General features: G+C 38.9%; 1 long non-coding RNA gene across 2 annotated transcripts in view; it reads left to right on the top strand.

Moving 5' to 3' along the window:
- The window catches only part of LOC116446831, a 28,126-nt gene extending 13,336 nt beyond the window's left edge, over positions 1-14,790 (top strand). The window contains exons 4-6 of one of the 2 annotated variants that reach the window (XR_004241401.1): positions 2,456-2,507; positions 5,303-8,835; positions 10,294-14,790. This is a non-coding gene — a long non-coding RNA (uncharacterized LOC116446831). The remainder of the gene's footprint in view (positions 1-2,455; positions 2,508-5,302; positions 8,836-10,293) is intronic. The other variant, XR_004241400.1, reaches the window with a different exon arrangement.
- The last annotated feature ends 3,965 nt before the right edge of the window (positions 14,791-18,755 follow it).

Consider the following 18,755-nt stretch of genomic DNA (forward strand, 5'->3'; position numbering starts at 1 on the left):
TCTAAGAAAATTTTTCTAACACTGAACTGATGTATTTTTCTTGGTTCAGTGTATGAACTAACCTTGTGGTATTGAGGACACTATTAAGCAGTGCAGTAAAGAAGGTTACTCTGATGTTACAGTTCATGCCTGATACATATGGATTGGCATCAAATCCTGATACAACAAATGAAAAGTTAGTGGCTGGACACCTTTCTAATGACTTTCTGAGCCAATAATTCCATGTACTGTGGGCATGTATGGGTTTCCTAATGTGTGAGGATCTGGCTTGGTTCCTTGTCCTATACTTTTAGGTGAAAATGAAATTAGACATCTAACAAAAGAGCAGGAGAATATGTTTTTGAATATCAGAAAATACAGTCTCTGTAGAAAGTCCTTGTGGGACTATTTATTTATGTATAGTTATGGTTTGCAGCCTCTATGTGTTATGTGGTGATTGCCTGTAGGGAAAAAATAAGTATTTATACATAATGAAGAAGTGCACGGTTCCTAAAAACAGATATGCTGGAAATTAACCCAGGAAAGAAAGTATTTCTTTACACTATTCTCAGCAGTATGCTGGGAATATATAGGGTTTCCTAAATTATACTTGGGCCTCTCCAATAGGTCCATTATGAGATGTTTGATATAAAACTTCACTGGCTGTGCAAAAACCCAGGATGTATCATTACAAATGCATCCTCAGTGAACTATTTTTTAAAAAGCCACATAATTTTATGTTGCATTACTTTCACCTTATTTTCAGTATAAATAATAATATAGAAAGCATTGTTTTCTTTAATATCACTTATGTTTTGTCAGCTTCCTCTCTCAGACGAACAACTATGTCAGCATCATGGGAATCAGAATAAACAAAATCAAAAAGTTCTCCTTTCTTGTGGGCACTAATTAGTTATGTGCAATACCTTCAGCAGTTTTTGGTAGAAGGAAATTAAATTATATATTTGCTTGCAAAATATTTATTTCTCAGACGGATTATTTTTGCATTTAGACAAGTGAATTTCAAAAAGTTTTTTACTTCTGTTCTTTTACCCAGTATTGCTTTAAGAATAGAAAGCTTTTTTACAAAACAAATGCAAGTGGCTGGGAAAAAAAGGTATCCTAATATGCTGCCAAATGGTTAAAATGCATTATCAAGTGATAAATGCAGAGGGTTTTTTATCTCACCCTCTCCCCTTGCCCCTCGTCACAATTAACATTACATAGGAGGCATGTCAGTTGGACAGCCCTGGAGACAAAAGATAACACTGCATGGACCAGGGCAGTAGGGGGTACCTGCCTGCTTAGATGCTTCAGCTGGAAACAGCAGTGGTCCCTTTGGAGGTGTTGTCTCAAATCATCAGTCAGACCCACTCAGTCCATGGCTTCCTTTTCCGGCTGTCCAGTAAGGACACCTTTCCATCAGTGACTACACCTACTGCCACAAAAGAAGGTTTTGTGGTGTCAATATATCTCTACTTAGAACTGAGTGGAGGCAAACTCTTTTTTCCCCCTAAACTTAATTTCTGTCTTTCTTTTATTTTTCCACGTCAACACAGAATTAGAATGGAACAATCACAAATACACCCACGACTGCCAGTAGCTCTCTAGCTCCCTCAGAACACCACCACAGGATATCAGAAGTACAAAATGAAAGATTTTTGATGTGGTATTCCTGTATCCTACTAGAATATAATGAAAATATGATTTCTGATCAAGATTATTTATCCATATTTTATGTTTGAGTATACCCCTATAAATATGATCTCTTTCTCCAATATGATGAAAAACACAGAATCATTAATTTTGTAAACCTTTTTTTACATTAGAATCACAGAATAATTTGGGTTGGAAGGACCTTAAAGATCATCTAGTTCCAAACCCCCTGCCATGGGCAGGGAAATGTTCTTTACATTATTAGTGCCAGCCAAAAATTAAACACAAATGCAGATGGGATTAAGATTTAATAGTAAGCCAAAGAATTTATCACAGATCTATAAGCAGCTACAAAAAGCAGACACTAGACCTAGAAGTTTGGGGAAATGTTTTCTCTTTCACTGTTGCTACATAGAAATAATCTTAGCATTTTTAAACAGGCTATTTAGCTATTTCCTTCATCAGTGCCACATTCTGTGTAAATTTAAGATTTTCCAAAATACGCTGAAGTTTAACACTTATATCTAGAATAAACTGAAGGGATTCCCCTCCCTGCTTCCCAGCACAGGAAAAAAAAAAGCAGAAAATAGAAAGAAAAAAATCCAGATATTCAAACTGTGCTAAGCTTTAAATCCAGCTTCCATGTGTATAATATCAGTCACCAAAAGCTATCAGAAGCCCTTACTTATGCGTGAAAGTAAGATAAGGAATTGTTCTGTTTCTCCTGTAATGCTTTAAGTTTGCAAAACTGGGAAGAAGGGTTTTTAATCCTGAAACACAAGATTTGTATCAACAACTCTGGGTAACTATTTCCTTTCAGATTCTGACTGCATGAAGCTCTTGCTCTTACAAGTCTACATGAAAAACTGCAGGTAGGATAATCCAGATTTAGTTAATATTCTGTAAAACTGATAACAGTATGAATTCCATTCTTTCTGTGGAGTGCACAGTTATGCTTTCAGTTATTCCTGATTAGGTGATTTGTTACTACACAGAAGCTCTTTGCTGCCAGAGTAAGGTACACTGGATATGACTGGGGTTCGTAGAAGCCTTTCCCACACACCAGTGTGTGTTCAGCCTCCTCCTGCAGTCAGAGTATCCCTGCCTGGGGAAATGGTTCTTCTGCAAGTGCCAACAGCTCTACCTGGCCCTGTATTTGCATGGATTTTATGACTCAGCTCAGTGCAGACTTTCCTACCTTTTTTGTTTTTTGGCACCTTCTTAGAACAACAGGCTTTTTCCTTAGAAAATAACTGCCTGTTGCATGGATGTTTTTGCACAGCCATCACTGCTGCGCTGGAGTAGATACAAAACTGTTCATAAGTTCAGTGAAAACCTACTTTAAAATCAGTTGTGGTTCACTGATGCTGTAAACATCTATTTTGATCAGTTAAAAAATATGGTTTCTTTTACTAAAAGCAGTGTCTGGGATGATTTTGTTTTGATTGTTCAGCACTGTTGGTGTTGAAAATAGGTGCGTCAGCATTTGGAAGATGGTCCTCAGGCACTCAGATTTCTTTAATAGCAAGCAAAATTCTCATTAACAGGCAATTTTAAGAAGCAATAATATTCATTTTTAGGGATATTAAGCATATAGAGTGTTTATATTTCCAGAAAAGAATGAATTAATGGAAAATAAAGTTCTGTCATGCACTAGTGCTACAGCATTGCAACATAATGTATGTGAGGCTGATTACAAGTCAGCCTTTCAACAGGATTATACATGATCAAAGCTTCTTGAGTGAGAACTATGTAACTTAAATGATTGAAAAAAATTCTAATGTTTGTCTTCTCTGTTTCAAATTAGAGTTTTTTTCTTGTTAATGATGCATTAAACTAAAAAATCCTACACCTGTGGGTCTCCAGATCTCCCTAATAACAGGCAGATGTGTTCAGTGTCACATCCGTTCACCACAGACAGCTCAGGTGTTTTGCCTCAGGTACACATTGCTGGTAGGATTGACTGTATCAACCTGAAAATATCTGCCTGTTTTGATGTCTAAATAACAGACCGAGGTCAGGTCATGGCAAGGCAAAGTTCTTTGGAGGAAAGTCACAGCAGGTAGGACAGTGTGTCCAGCAAGGATAGATGAACTCATTCACAGGGACCTGACTTTCCACCCTCACCTTCTGCAAACCCTGACTTCTCTGAAAATAATTCACCCTGGAAGGCCTGGTGCCTGAAGTAGTTATCCATCACTATAAGCACATCTCAAACCATCACACACCTCCCACAGGGCTCTTTCAGATGTTAGGTTAGTGATTTTATGTCAACGAATTGTCTTCTGAATTTTTATGTGCGTGGACATAATGCTAAAATCTAACAAAATTCTGTGCTTTTGAAAAAAGCTATTAATGAGATAATGAGATAATACTGAAGCTCTTACTTATTAATTGTTTATCATTGTCCAGAAAAGACCCATGTAATCAAGCAAAGACATATGGTTTTGATACAGAACTCATGAAAACAACCATGCTCTCTGTTGTAGGACCTAGTATAAATTTGCTATCACTGTAGCAATGGTACATGATGGGAGTTATTGTTCTGAACAAACCCAAATGGTTTCATGAGCCTCAGAATATGGTAATTTCTGTGACTACCTGCACAATCACATTGATTAATTTTTTCAACAAAAACCATTTTCTGCCCGTAAAGCAGAAATTGCAGTCTGTTATTGCAGACTGAGATGTGCAGAGGTTCCTTCGGTCTGCACAGGTGCTGTGACAAGCTCTCCCTGCCTAGCATCTGCCCTTCCAAGGGACCACTGCCGGGAGAAGGGTCACTGCCCCACCACACACCATCCACAGAGCCTGGCCACGGAGAATTAACGTGGTGTCAGTGTTCTGCCTTTCCTCAATGTCACTGATCTCGCACATATGCTTTCACACAGTTGGCAGATGTGGCCAAGGAAAGACACAGAATCAAACTGCAGGAAGGCTGCTTGCAAGTGGTATTAATAGAAAAAACACATACAGGAGCAATTTAACTAACTTCCACTTCCTTGAGGAGACAATACTGTGGTCAGGAAAAAATTCAAAAGTAAAATACATGGTGTTGTTAGAAACGGGAAAAAATACTGTCTCCTTCTTTCCTTTCTTTCCCCCTTTTTTCCTCCTGCCCCCTCCAATTTCATCCACTTGTTTTGATGGAGGCAAGTACAAAGTATTTTGTCCACAATATCCATTGATTGATTTGTCTGCTTCTTTTTTTAAAATTAAATTTCCTCCAAAGAAAAAAAATTTTTTGTTAGTGGCTCCCAAGGCTTCCTAAGAAGAAATTTACGCCATACCCAAAATTAAAGAAGAAAAGGACTATTCTGTTTTAGCCTTGTTATCCATTGTCTTATCTCAAAAATTTATCATTACCAGAGTGCTTTAGCTGCCTTTTAAACTTAGGGAGTAAGAAGAAAAATTCTCCAAATTAACACTTCAAAGGAATTGGTTTATGTCAAAGGACACACAATTTGCATAGCACCTAACCCATGCATTTTCCTGACTTCTAGAGCTCTTTCCTTGGAAATCATTATGGAAAATGTTGAAGTAGGAACTTCTGACATTGATACGTTGCAAAGTACCTCCATAGCACGTGGAAAGTCTGAGAAGCTTCCAGCTGCTTGGTATATATGTTAGAAATTGTAGACTTTGTCGTGTTCTCCTGTTTTTGCAGTGCGAATGCCCTCGAGGCAATTTAGAACATCTGCTGTGAACACATGAAACCCTTCCCTCTGCAGCCAGCTTGCCACTCGGTTTAATGGAGCCAAGATACGAGGCTTGGTCGGTTGAGCCAGGCACAGCTTGGACACCCAACAGTGTGAAAATCAGCGAGTCAACAAACTTTCAGTATGAGAAAAATGAGAGATTCAGAGAAATTAATGCCACAATTAAAAAAAAACCCCCACATACAATTTTGTGTTGCTGTTGCAGCAGCACTGCAGAATTTATAGCTAATCAAGCCATAAAACCCAAAGTAACTTTAATCAGCTTTCCAGCCCTTGCAATATACATTTACTTTTAAAGAACTGCATTTAAAATTGTCCTCATTTCTTTTTCTGAAAACCCCTAAGATCCTGATTGTCCTGTTCAGTGAATGTCTGTATAAAACAGTTTTGCTAGCTTGCCATTGAGCCACCCTTTTTCAGTTTCTTGTACAGTAACAATGAAGCTGCAGATGAGTGCTGGTATCACTTCTTTTCACTTCCCTTAAAAAATTTGTTGTTAGTGAACTGATAAAACTCTCGTATGGTTCATTCCTACTTAAAATTAGTAACAGCTCTAGGTTAATGATAATTCAGAAATTAGTAATGTTGAACAGCATCCCAATTCTGTGTTTTTAATTAATATCTTTAATTTACCACTTCTGTTGTTCTCTCATTCTGGCTCCACAGTTTGAAGGAAGATCTGTGAGAAGCCCAGTCAGACCAGTGTAGTTTTGTTGTGCTAATGACCTTTCTCTGAAGCAAACAACAGAAAAATATAGTCTAGGTTATGCTTATGACTGAACCACTATGGGAGTTTGGTCCTACTGCTGCTAATAGCAAATCACACTGGAACTGGTCAATGACCTTAATTTCGTTAGAAGCTGCTTCTGGTTTTAGGCAAATTTGGAAAAAAATCCCCAAACCCTCAAGATCCATAAGCTAACCACACATTTTTATCCTTTACTGTATGAACAGGATGGATAGTTACTGAATTTAGAAGGAAATGGATTTTTTAAAGGGGTATCATCTCCTGGCAGCTCTGTCATGCATGCAGGATGCCCATGGACTCTGGAAAAACATCTCCATTTTAACTTAGGCCACTTCTCCTCCAAACAAAACATTATGTCCCATCACCTAACACAGGGTACTGAGATGTTGCCTCCTATTTTCCAGGCTCTCCTTTAATTACTTGTTTGGGTGTCCTTGTGCTACAGCACCTTTTACTTTTCCTCTGGTCAGACTGATCAGCAGCATTCTTGGGCAGAAAAACAAGGAGCAGGACTTGGTACTTAGGTCTGAGACATTCACTAGCAAGGAAATTCTGAGAGGATTGAACAGTGTTTTCCAGCATTTCCTTCTAGTGTCTCCTAGAGCTGCTTTGCAGTGTTTCCATCCATAAGCCTCTCTTCAGCATACCCTGATTTTTATATGGCTTCATATTTCCCAGAACCTATCAGAAGGCTGATGTCAAGAAAGGATGTTGCAAAAGTCACACTGCAAGCACTGTACCAAATGGAAAAAAGCAGCACTGGAAACCTGTTCCCTTATGGATGTTTCACTTGAGACATGGTCACAATTATTTTCGGAGGGAAAAAATCACACACTAAATACATTTAATTTTTTGGATCTTTTCCTGCTTTGGACAGATTGTGACAATCTTATATAAACACTGGCACCAAGTATTAGGGCAGTCTGATTTTTGACCCAGATCTGATTATTTTGCAGCACACACAACTGCGCTTCCAGTGGAAGATTCCCCCATATCAAGTTTCTAACAGGGTAAATAAAACCATCTGTTGTGGAAGCAGGATTTTTAAATTATATGCCCTGTTAACCACTTTCATGTCTAAAGAAATAACCTCGTGCCTTTATGAAAGGAGTTCTGCTCTCCTGATTTACACATATCTGGGCCAGATATCAGATGGCTAAATTAACTTCTATTCCCCTTACATTTACTTCTATCAGACGGATTTCAATCTTCTCCCTTTCCATTGACCCCTCATGTTTCCCCGCCTCCTACTTTCTCTTGAGCTCTATGACAAATATAATTGCAATAAATGTTTTATAAAAATAGGTAACGAAACAAATACTTTAAAATATAAATATGTTATACATGTTATATCTGGTAAAGTAATTAAAATATCTCTTATGAAAAAGATCTTATCAGCCTCTAGTCCAATGTGAACATCATCTCTGCAGAGATGAGCGAGGAGCACTTAATGTGAGTAAAGGGGGGGATTTCCATGGTAAGAATACACATGGCTTTCCCCAGACCTTTCAATAAGTGCTTAAGAGAAACATTTTTCCTCTTAAATAAGTGCATTTGAAGACTCCACTTGTTTAGCTAAATTGTTGTTGAATCAGCAAGAGGTTAAATTGCTATTTCCAGGACTATTCTGCTCTCTGCACTCCCCTCAGTCACAAAGAGAAATAGTTCTTGTTAGAAAAGAGGGGAGTGAACAGAAATTTCTGCTGCAAATTAGCACATGGAAGGAACACTGTGTGCTGTTTCACTTTATCACTTCGGGGGGTCCATATGGGTTACTTTAATAGGACTTAATATTTGTCCTCTTTTTATTCTTATAATAACAGATACACCAGGCTAGACACTGGTGTCTCCTTAAGGAAATTGGGGCACCATCTGGATTCATGCCAGCTAACATTCTGCTCAGTTGGCTCTAAGCCTTACAAAAGTTCAAATATATATATAGTTCAAGTTTTAAATTCTTCTGCATGGTTTATTATATATTTATTTATTTCTATGGCAGTGTCTTACCCTGTTAGTCTACTGCAAGGCTTTAGGGTCCTTGGTGATTTTGGGATTACGAACTCTGCCAGTCGTGTGATTTGCAAACATGAGGTTAAACCCACAGAGCAGTAGCGTGGGTAACACTTACATAAAAATATACATACATTTAAATAATATATGTAATTTGCTGATGTAGAAGGCAGTGCTGGATCTCACATTTCAAATTCTAATTTTCAGCAGTTTGCTACGACTGAAGCATTTGCTTTGATGACTGTAAAATATCAAGTATCTATAGAGATGAACAAGACATATAAATCATCTTGTCTACGTTTTAGTTAAGCACAAGCTTCCATGTTTACCCTGATACCTCTGTGTTAGAAATATCAAATACCGAATTGAGATTGGACTGCCTAATTTATGTTCCTTGTTTAATACTCACTATTGTCCTAACACCCCTCTCCCAGCATTGCTTTGAACATAAAACTTTGAATACTCCACAGTTAATCTGAGCTTGTTTGACTGGTCAATTACCCTTGTTAAAATTTTGTGCTTGCTATCTACAGTTACTTTATTTAAACGTTCACTTTATGTCATATCTATAAATGAAAATACATTTTTATGTGGAAAATTAGAAACTGGAAAAGCTGAAAGAAATAATGAAGAAATAGTCTGGAAGATACCTGAGGTGAAATTTAGAAATTTCTGAATCTCAGAAATGGCAAGAACCAAACCATCACTTTTCCTCTGAACCAAGTAAGTTAAAACATTTCTATTTTTTCTTTTTTTTTACCCGGTGAATTAAAAAGGCACAAATTGGTATCTTTAGAGTGTATTGGTTTATATTGTACCCTCACTGACTTATATTTTAACTTGAAGATCATTTCAGGATGAAATACACGGGGTTTTTTTTACAGTCTAATCTTTCAAATTGATAATTTCAGAGAGGGCAGATTAAAAAAACCATTTTCTTGATAAAAAGTACAGCTAAATGTTCTGATTTAATTAGCTCTAAAGAAGTGGTTAAAATGCAAACAGAAAAATGGCTAAATTATTTGCCATGTTAATATATTATTCCTTCTCATATTCTTTCTCTCCGTAACTTTGCTTTCATTTCTAGCTAAAGGCTTAATCCTGCTACTTTTAAAATAGTAAATTACCCCCAAGATCAAATGAGATCCTGAGGGAAGTATTTAAAAAGAAGAGAAACTAGGATATTTATCCTTTTTGCCATTTGGCAACTAACTCAAATATCTAAATTAGAAGAATATTTTTCCTCAGTTTATCACATGACAGATAGAGGACATTGCAGTAGACAGCCCACAATGCTAAACTAAGTTCTTGCTATGAAGAGTCGTTTCCCCTAGACAGCATAAATAATGTACAGACGTAAAGAATTTAAATTTAGGTGTTAATAGCACCTCTGAAGAATATTGACAGGCTTCTGAACAAATAAACATCAGCTGATAGCGAACAGAACAGCAATTTGACATATGGACATTTAATCCAGGACTGCTAAGTATTTATTATGCTGTGTCTTGACAAATAAATTAATATGATTGAACCCAACCATTTCTAGGCACTTAATACTATTTAAAAAAAAATCCACTGAAAATCTAGATAGTGAACATTTGATAATTGATTATCATGGGCCTAATTTTGTCTTCTTTTTCTTCACATAATTTTTGTACCAGGTTATATTAATAAATAATTTACCATGTGCATGAGGTACTGAAGGCATCTCAAAAAAAATCTCATTTCCATAGAGCTGAGGTGCTCTAGATGTAGTTACATTTTGCATTTGTTTTTTCTTTTTGCCTCCTCTCTGTTTCTCAGTCACCACTAGGTTTAGACTATTTTTGAGCTTTTTGAGGAAACATGAACTCTTGTCCTCTGGGTTGTTTTCAGGTAGCATGGTTTACTGTAGCCCTGGAAAGCGTCCAACGACCATCCAGATTTCCCTTCTTTCTTCTAATAAAATGTACAGCAAAAGGAGCCAACTTTCCCATAGCGTGTCAGAATGGCAGCTAGCAGATGTATACTGGCTCTTAAACTGAAGGATTTTGTTTGCAGGTGCAGCCTTTAGGACTTACACTTTGTGTGTGTACATATATATATATAAATTAAAGCATATATGAAGTGTATATATAGATATATTTAGAGTATTTACTTTTTACCCCCTTTTTCCAGTTTTCTCCTTTTTTCTATTCACAGGTTGCATCCCTCTTCTGAACTTTTGCTTTTTGGCAAATATGCTGCAAAACCAGCACAGTGACTCAGAAAATGAAATTACTACATGATTTATTAAGCTTTACAAGGATGGACTCACAGGAAACCAGATTTACCCCCCCCTTGAACCAGTTTTCTAAGTTCTAGGAATAGAGTTACAATGCAAATTAGAATAGTTGGAACTTAGTAGGTTTAAGTGTTTATTTTTCCCTACAGGACAGTAATCAACTTTTTGGTGTTTCTTTATATACTCCTGAGCACAATGGTCAGGATCTAAAGCTCCTATGTGAACCTGAGTGCAAATAACAGTTTTCAGGTGAAAATTTATGTTCCTTGTTTAATACTCACTATTGTCCTAACACCCCTCTCCCAGCACAGTTTCCAGCAGTGATTATACTCTAGTCCTTGGAAACTGTGTAAAACAGCACACTGGCCTAAGCAGACATTTTCTGGAGAGGGGACAGCTGTAAGAGGGTTTTAACCTCTCCCTTCTTCTCCTGTTTTCTTGTCATGGTGATGAGAACTTCCACCATCTTTGGAAAGCTCTGCCACTTCTCTCATTTCCAGCCAGTTACTCCTGCTAACAGGAACAGTAATAAAACTGCTACACAACACAGCTGGCAGGTGAATGGGTGCATCTTCCTGCAAGGATCCACTCCCATCATCTTGGGTATCAAGAATTACATCCTCCAGTTTCATGTTGCGCCTTCATCCTTTTCCTGCAAGGCTGTGCCCGTTTTGAAGGAATAATTTGATCTAATGCATTTTTCATCATCAATAGCAGTTTTTTATGGCAGCAGCGAATCCTTTCCGAGGACATCTGCAGTAAAATACAACAGAGAGAGAGAGAGGAAACATTCAGCAGCTCAATTACTATTTCTGCTTTAGTGTAGGTATGGAAAAATACTGGAAGAAATGGTGGAAGTATTAATGAAAGCCATGTCCCATTAAACTTTTGACCAGATAGGGCTGACTCTCATGTGCCAAGCTGCTGGATATTCATGCCAGCAAATTAATCATCCCAGGAAACATTTACTTCAGATTTGTGGAGATGTGTGATTTTCAGTTTAACTATAGGCCTTTTTCTTTGAATTTCCTACCATTTAAAAAACTGCACAAGAACAAGGCCTGTCTGTCACTTCACAAACTGTGTCAACTTACTTTAAGGCTTCCTGTCTCTCACCCTTCAGGCATGACTTAGTTTTGCATAATTTACATATTTTTATAATGCAGAAACTTTCTGGATGATTTTCCATCATGACTTCAGCTCTTTTGTTGTAAAGGTAACTTTTTATGATGTGACAGAAACATAAACAAGATCCCATCACAATAAATAGTTACCATGAACTCATCTTGGAAAATGCATTCCAGGAAACCAGTCACTGTAAAAAATAACAAATACTAACGGCATTAAGAGTGAGAATACAGATAGGGCAGGGATGAAGAATTAGAAATAAAAGTTCTACTGTGCCCTATTTTTTATTAGAAATATTTAAGTTCCTATTAGGTACATTTAAAGGACCCCAAGCTCAAACATAGGAAAATTCTGAATTTAACATTAGCTATAAACCTAATAAAGTAGAATGCGTTGATTTAAAGAATAGCTGGTAACATAACTTCTGGTGTTCATTTATCATATCTTTATGTGCTATTACTTTATAAGATTTTAAATGTAATGCTTATTAAAAATGCAAGTCATATATGAAACAAATACATATGTTCCTGTTCCATATGAAAATTCTAACTTTGATTTGTGGTTACGTGTAATAGATCAATATGTACATTGTTCCTGTCCTCCCACTAGATGGATCTGATCCGTTCTGTTCTTTCTCCCATATGTATTCACATCTGCCATAGTGGGAGGTAGCCGGTTTAGAAATGGAGAACAGAACCTTGGACTAAATTCTGATCTCATTTACATCATTCAGCAACAGAGTTACCAGCCCTCCATACAGGAAATCCATTAAAATTGCTACTTGTACCACGCCCTCACCCTCCCCAATTAGGCTTTATTTTATTTGATAACTCACATCATAATATCATTTCTATGTTTCAGTACAGAGACACAGGCCAAATCTGTAGTATTATGAGATGCGTGGAATTAATTGAAATATTGGTATTTTTAAAATATTGCCTTATGTGTCTCCTGTTGAACACAAACAACCTCATCTTCGAAGTTTCCTTTGAAATTGTAACCTTTTCTGCTTTAATCCTCTTTTGTCACATAACTTCTCCTATACTGATCAGTATTAAGGACAGCTTTGCCACTGTACCTAAGTGCATTATAAATACTATCAATGTTAGTCTCATTCCCCTTTTTTGCTTTCAGTGAGGAGAGACCTTCACCTAACTATGCATGACAGTTTTATCCAGTTTCAGAGTTATTACAGTTAATTGAGAGTCCTTTTAAATCTTGAGGACTTTGAAAATGGTAGGAAATATACTGTACAGACTGGACAGGTATTGACTTCTTTGGTGCCCATTGGATAGTTTTAACAGTGTGGCTCTATTTCAGCCTTAAATTGGAGCAGAGTAATCATACAAAAGGAAAAATTCCTTCAACAGAAAATGTACAAGAGCACAAACAAATCATTATGTCTGTAGATCCTTTATTATTAAAATTGAGGGAAGGAAGGGGTACTCAACGTGTCAGTCACCTTGTAAGAGAACCTGGATTTTGACAGCAGCAGAATAGCGAAAGCCAGAAATAGAGAGCATACCAAAAAAGATTAATTCTCAGTGGAAAGGCGATTTTCTCCGAAAAACAACCTTTATACTTGCTGTGAAGTTAAAGAAGAGCACACAGCAAAAAAAGATACCTGATAGCAACCACAACCTGGCTGCTCATAAAACTGCTAACTAAGCACACACAGTATTTGCAGCTCAGAATTGTGCAACTTTCCATAAAAATTTCACTCTGTGGGAAACTATGTGTATTGAAATTCATAGAAATGCTTATTCACTGCAAAAATGTTCAATGTCCAAATTAGATGCCCTTCATGAGGCAGTAAATTACTACAAATTCAGTGTTTTTTAGATGCCCACTTTCAAATTGACTTTACAGTACACTTGCACTAATTACCAACATTGCCAGACCTCTACTATTAAAAATAAGTAGTATGCAAATAGTGAAGGGTTTTTTAAGTGCATGTGCTCAGTCACAACTGGTTATTGAAGGATATATTTTTGTTGACCTTTCCTCCTTTGCAGAAGCTGTATCTTTCGGTGGATGTCAGAGAAATATTTTCCACAACTCAAATGTGGAGCTGGGGAGAATTTGGGTGTGTGGTGAATCCTGGAGGGTTTGTAAGGCTCTTGGTGCTCTCAGGAAGTGCATTGTTGCTGTTAAGGACAAGAAAGGCACAGGAGAAGGGGTAACTTTCCTTCATATCACCCCAATCCAGAACCATTTCTGAAGCCCTAACACCTGGCATGCTTTCCAAGGCTGCTGAGCCTTTAGGCAAGCCCCAATTGGACATCCAGCATCATGGAGACACCCCAAATTGAGGCTGAGGTCCATCAAGTCCTGGCCCTTCCAGACGGTTCTCCCAACACATGCCCTGGCCTGACTGCACCCAATCAACAATGATAATCTTCAGGTGTGGCTGCAGCACCACAGCTGGCCCCAATGAACTCTGCTAATGTAACTGCTGCTGCAAATGAGGGTGGGGTCCATTCTGCACACCTGGGGCTGAACCAGGAGCAGGTGTGGGGAATGCAGGAGCATCCCTTTCCTCCCTGAGGGAAGACCAGCAACTCGACCTCAAGGAACATGTACCTATTTTGCTGTTGCTTTTAATTGTTGTCACCAAAAATGTTGGGATAAATCAAACTAACGTTAATATTAGAAGGCAGGCATTATTTTATTCACAGTACTTGGTGTGTGTGTGTGGTCGCTCCCCAAATGTGCACACTCACTTTGAAAACTTCTCAATATTTATATATTTTTAGCAAACAAAGCAATTAATGTTCATTGGCTATAAATTAAATAATTCTGTTCATTAATTAGTATTCTTTTATTGATTCTCCATTCTCATGCTAATTAGCCCACATTTGCAGTCTTTTTATTATCTTTTTCTCAGAGAGTGTTTCAGTGCAATTGCTGAATTGTCTTTGTTAGTTTCTTCTTTATCTCTGGTTTCTGCAAGACGTCCTTGTAGTCCATAAATTGTGCCTTCTTTTGTGCGCAGTTCTCGGCAATACATCTCTCCCCCAGGTTCTGTGCTTTGACACATTCCAAGGCTGGTTTAGCAAAACTTAGTTTCAGGAGCTTTCCCAAACTGTGTTCTAACAATAGTGGCTTTGCTACGTGCTGGCCATAGTGGAAAAATCACACTACTTATGATGAATTAACAAAGTTAATTAGAAAAGGTAATTAAAAAGAATTAATTAGAGAAGTGAAGCATCGGCTGCCGGGGCCGGTGTCAGTTGCTGGCCTGATTGGGGTTGCCAGGCAACCGGCGGGGCCGACGGGGCCGGGCCTGGGCCGGGCATAACTTAAAAACCAAAACAAAAGCCCCAGACCCAACAAAAACCCCAGACCCAACAAAAACACCAGAAATAAAACCTCAAACCACAGGTTTGATGAGTACCCCGAGGGCCACTGTGCTGCCCATGGTGGCAGGGCCTACCCGCCTGAGGGCTCGGGGCAGTGTGGGTTGCTTTCAGGGCATGCCTTAAAGGCATTCACGTTATAACGCTTCAAAATATTTGGCTTTTTAAAAGTTGCAGGCTTTGGCTGCTGGATAAAAAGCTTCGGGCTCGAGACTTTGATGGAACAGTTGCATAGAAACAAATGAAGATTTAATTATACCTCCTTACAGCGGAGTTCAGAACACTCAGGGCTTGTTTGCCCCCCTAAGACTCCACTCCTCACTTGCGGAAAAAGCTTTCTTGGTGACCATGTTCTCTGGGTGCCTGAGCATTTTATTTCTGTGCCCATGACTAAGAAAAGTTAGAGCTGACACTTTCCTTTTACCTGCAGGAGACTGCAATGGAATGACAGAACTGTGCTACGAAACAGTGTCATTGTGTATTTATCTTGTGAAGTTATGAGTAATTATAAGTGAGGCTCTTCCTGCAGTGCTGGTTTGGGTGTTCCTCGGGAGGTGGTGGGGCTTGGTGTGGCAGCGCATTCCCAAGGGATGGCACAGTGCTCTGGTGAGGCTGATCACCTGTGTTTCTTCTGAATCCCTCACACCAACCCTTCTGTGACTGTTAGGGGGCTGACTCAGGTGGTGGTGTCAAGAGTGAAAGGAATAAACTTGTTTCACAAGAGGAAAAATAAAGCAAGATGTTTAATACGTATAAATATCTCAAAGGCAAGTGTCAAGAGGATGGTGCCAGGCTCTTTTTAGTGGTGCCCAGTGACAGGACAAGGAGCAACGGCCACAAACTAAAACATGAGAAGTTGCACCTCAACATGAGGAAGAGCTTCTTGACATTGAATGTGGCAGAGCACTGGAACAATCTGTGCAGGGAGGGTGTGGAGTCTCCCTCTCTGGAGACATTCCAAACCACCTGTGTCACTTGCTCCAAGTGACCCTGCCTTGGCACAAGGATTGGACAGGGTTATCTCCAGAGGTCCCTCTCAACACTAATGATGCTGTGATTCTGTGAAGTGATTCAGTGGCAATCACTTGCCGCCTGCTGTGTGCAGGCTGAACCACACAGGTTTCTGAGCAAAAGATGGCAAACCCTCCAAAACCCCCTTGTTTTCTCTCTTACTGCTAAGCACGCTGTTACATGATATGAGTATCTAGCTAGTGTCACTTGCCTGGTTGTGCCCACTCCCAGCCCACTGCACACCCTCCTCCAGTCTGGTCACTGGTGAGGCAGAGTTACAAAGAAAAGGCCTCAATGCTGCTCAGCAAAAGCAACATCACTGTGTTACCAGAACTGTTTTGGTCAACAGTCTAACCTACAGCACTGTAAGAGCTGCTCTGATGGAAACTAACTCTGCTCTAGGTAGGCCCAGCTGTTTGGGTTCTGGAAATCTCCACAGGTGGTGGATCCTCTCTGAGTAAGTGTATCTGCTTTGCCAGGATCTATGCACTCCCACTGAGAAATTCCAATATTTTTTTGCATGCAATGGGAGTCTCCATTGCTGCAGGCAGTAGTCGTTGCTTGTCCTTTCACTGATTGACTTGGGGAGGAGTAAAGAGCCATGTCATCTCCACAGCCATGCTATAGGCTGCTGAGAGCATTAGCAACACCCACCTCTTGCAAGGTTCCTGTTCTCCAGGGCTAATAAAACTTGTTTCTTCAGTCTCTTTTCACACTTCATGAACTAAAGCCTCTGTTTCATTGGCAAGTTAAAGGTGCACTCTTATTTTTGCCTCCCCTGAGGGCTAATTGTTGGTCCTTTTTGTGGGGAACTCAAAAGTAGGCAGAGTATTCCAGTCATGGGCTCATATTCCAGGCATGCCAGCAGGAAGTCACTCAGCCTTGACCTTGCTGTGGTCTTGCTGATCCACACATTACTGACCCACATTAAAATCCTTGCCCAGGTAAGACCCCTCAGAAGCTTTTTTTCCAAAACCTGCTACACAGTCATCTCCAGCCTTGGCAGTTTCCAGGGGATAATCTGCCCACACTGCAGAACTCTGCAGTTGTCTGCTCATTTTAATAAGTTCTGCCTTTTTGCTGCTTTAAAGCAACAAAGTAGAGCAGTAGTGCAGAACAAGAGCCTCCAATCCTGATATTGGATGTTAGAACTTCCTTGCTCTCATGTAACAGATGCAGACAGAATATCTAAGTTAAAGTTTTGTGCCCCTTAAAAACAGGGGAGACGTGTCCCTTTCTCAAGTGTCTTTCAGATTACCTTGCAAACTGCAATGAGCTACAATGCAAAGTCTGAAATATCTGTTTGTATCAATTTGGGATAATGTTCTGGTTGCTATTATCTACTGTGGTGAGTGGAACAGAAGGTACATCAGCCTGGCACGGATAATGATTCCCTCATATCACTTTTTCTGAGGTATTTGGACTATCCAGACTAGTTTCAAAAGACTGTAAAGTCTTACAGTTTGCAGGTTTGCATTCTGAATTTTTATCTATTTTCAGCGTCTGCCAGCTATATTGAAGTGATACTGTATTATGTATGGGGAAATAGAAAGCTATCATCTCAAAATAGACCATAATATTGCACCTTATTAAAAAATACATGTGGGTTTTCTGCCAGCAACCATGACTTACGATAATGACTGTTATCAATATGCAATTACTTCTGTTACCCTGGAACATATTGACATTCATTTATTTAAAGGTAATGTAACACATTTGTATTCATTGAGGTAATCATTGGATATGATTAAATGTGAATGCCCATCTTATATGAAACAGTAAAACAACAAAAAAATTGTCATTGGACGTTCTGCACTACTTAAAATAGGTTGTAATAAATTCTGAAAATTGCATTTGAGCTTCTTTGAAACACAGTGACAACCAACCATAAAGAAGCAAAAGCATAACTTGGGTGATTGCCAATTTAAACATTCATTCTTTCTAATGATATAGGCTGAACCTGACAATAAGAAAAAGACCTTCAAATAAAACTGTAATCCCGTGTTTGTGGAATGGACTACAGAGTTTGTGATAGTGTGGAACAGAAGTCCATTTAAACCGTGACATTAAGTGGAGGCAGGAATCTGTTTGACTGGGTTGTTTAGATCAGTTTTGAAGATGCAGAGGTTAGATGTGGCAACAGGCAGGCATTTAAATCTGGTGTTTAGGTTTTGAATAATCATTTTATCCCCCAAATTCCTTGTGGAATATAGGATACCCCAGGAGGGCTTGGGCATCCCAGGGCTGTTGCAGAAGTACCCCTGAAGGGGCCTCAGGCTGAAGATAGGCTTGCAAGGCACCTGCCAGCCGGCAGCCTTGAACAGCCTTGGGAAAAGGTATACACTGGTCAGCTCCCCTGCTGCTTAGAGGTTTTCTCATGGGAAAGGGGCGTGAACTTTGGGAAAAAGTATAACTTGGTGTAATCAAATAATAAAACTGGAGCATGATGCTCAAATCGTATCAGTGTTCGTATCGTGACTCTGGCTGGATTCCCCTGCTCCTGGGACCCCCCCTGCTACACCCAAATGCTTCAGAGTTTTCAGGATTTTAGCTAAAATGCATCTGTCTATAGTGCATTTGCTACATCAGAGTAGTTCTCTGGTGACAGGTTATTATGATAATTATCACCTTGAGATCCACTTCTTCAAGGACACCAGCCAGAGCCTTTTCAATATTCTGAGTTTTCAAATACTTCTCTTGGTGATGATGGAGAGACTGAAGCTCAGCATATTTGGTTGTCCAGTTATATGGTATAAAATGCTACATCCATTTCTACAACTAACTACTTCTTTGTCAGCTGCTTGTCTTAAATACCTTGATTTTGATGAACTTCGAAAAACAAACCCCAAACCAACAACAAAACATACCCCTGAAACCCCACA

The sequence above is a fragment of the Corvus moneduloides genome, chromosome 7, assembly GCF_009650955.1.
Source record: "Corvus moneduloides isolate bCorMon1 chromosome 7, bCorMon1.pri, whole genome shotgun sequence".
NCBI classification, from domain to species: Eukaryota; Metazoa; Chordata; class Aves; order Passeriformes; family Corvidae; genus Corvus; species Corvus moneduloides.